This window comes from Tenrec ecaudatus, chromosome 2 (genome assembly GCF_050624435.1).
Source record: "Tenrec ecaudatus isolate mTenEca1 chromosome 2, mTenEca1.hap1, whole genome shotgun sequence".
NCBI lineage: Eukaryota > Metazoa > Chordata > Mammalia > Afrosoricida > Tenrecidae > Tenrec > Tenrec ecaudatus.
In genome coordinates, this window is record NC_134531.1 from 23,350,202 (window position 1) to 23,351,805 (window position 1,604).

At 46.4% G+C, this 1,604-nt stretch overlaps 1 pseudogene; it reads right to left on the bottom strand.

Annotated features, from left to right (window-relative positions):
- Nucleotides 1–758: 758 nt before the first annotated feature.
- On the bottom strand, nucleotides 759–1,010 carry LOC142440724 (dynein light chain 1, cytoplasmic pseudogene; annotated as a pseudogene).
- Nucleotides 1,011–1,604: the final 594 nt, after the last annotated feature.

Sequence of the window (1,604 nt, forward strand, 5' to 3'; positions counted from 1 at the left end):
GTATGGAACACTAATAAAATCTGCCATTCCTGTATATAAGGCAGATTTCTTAGAAGATGAGAGAGAAAATCCTGTGACCATCAATAAAGAAGAGCCACTGATGGAGCCTATGTAAGATCCCTGCCTGAGGTGGAAAAGACACAGATAAAGTAGAGGCCACACCATAGAGCCATGAGAGATATGAGAGGAACATCACCAGGATGGTAAGAAAGAGTTGAGGCAAAAGGAGTTTTAGTCCACAGAGACAAAAGTTGAGGTAGAGTCTATACGGCTGACAAGCTGAGAATCAGAGGAAAATGCCTGCCACATCAGCAAAAAGAGTTTTGTAGACAAAATAAATGCATCCTTATCATTTTGTTATTTGAAGTGCTGTCAAGTCAGTTGCAACTCATAGCAACCCTCTGCACAAAAAGAGCAAAACACTGCCTGGGCCTGCACTAGGCGCACAGTTGTTCCTATATTTGAGCCCATTGTGGCAGATACTGTCTCAATCTATATTGTTGACACCTTTGTGTTAGTCTGGGTACATCATATGTATAAGGGAGTTGTTTTGGGTGTTAGTTTTGTTTTTGCTTATTGATTTATAACCACAAATGAGTACAGAGGAGGTCCTGTACCAAACAACACAACAAAGGGTCAAAGGTGGAGGTGTTCCCTTAGCTAGGCTGAAGAGTCCAGTCTCTGGTATTTGGAATTTTGGCGGTCGTCCTTGGTGTTGGATGGATCTCTGGGTGTGTGGGCATGCTTTAACCCATGCTTTAACCAGGTTTGAAGAGAAGGATGGCCATTTGACCTAGGTAGAAGTAGCTGAAGTGCTTCGGTTCATGTGTCACGTACCTACCAATGTTTCTGCCCATAATGCAGTTCCAAGTGGGATTGTACTTCTTGTTAACCCCCTTCTTGACGTGGGCCGCAATGTCCTTCTCTCTGTTGTATTTCTCCAGCGCCTGAGTCATGCACTCTGCCGAGTGCTGTTGCATCTCCTCTGACATGTCTGCCTTTTGGATGACGGCCTTTCAGTCCCACGTGGTTACCGTGAAGTGCAGACTAACCGACTGGACTGCGGTGGTCCTGGGGGAGGGGCTTAGAGCAGCTCAAACACAGCTAGAGCCATCTCTACTGAAGCTGTGGCGCATCTAAAAGTAAGAGAAAGTTTTATTTAAAGGGTAAGTGTACATTAAGAAAGCATCTCAAACCAGTGCTGCCCAAGACCACAAGTCCAACATTAGCCCATATATACGGCACTGATCTGCAAAGTCCTCCTCCATCTCACAAAACAGATGCAATGCTGCCGACTACAGGAGGAAAGCCGAGTTAGTGAGTGTGTAAGCATCTCAGTGCTGGCAGGGGTCTCCACATGGCTGCTTCAGCACCCAGGGCTGCATCAGGGTAGGTTCATGTGACTTCCCCTCAGGGATGTCTAGCAGGAAGTGAGCGCTGCCAGCTGAAGCAGGGAACTGGCTAAGGCAGCTGCACCCTGATTTGACTATCAGAAAGCAAGAGACTCGAGAACTAGAAAGGCGAGTCTCACTGAGAAATGTATCTCTCTGCCCTTCAATTGACCCCACATGTGTTTATCAGCCAGGTTGGCACAATAAACGTTA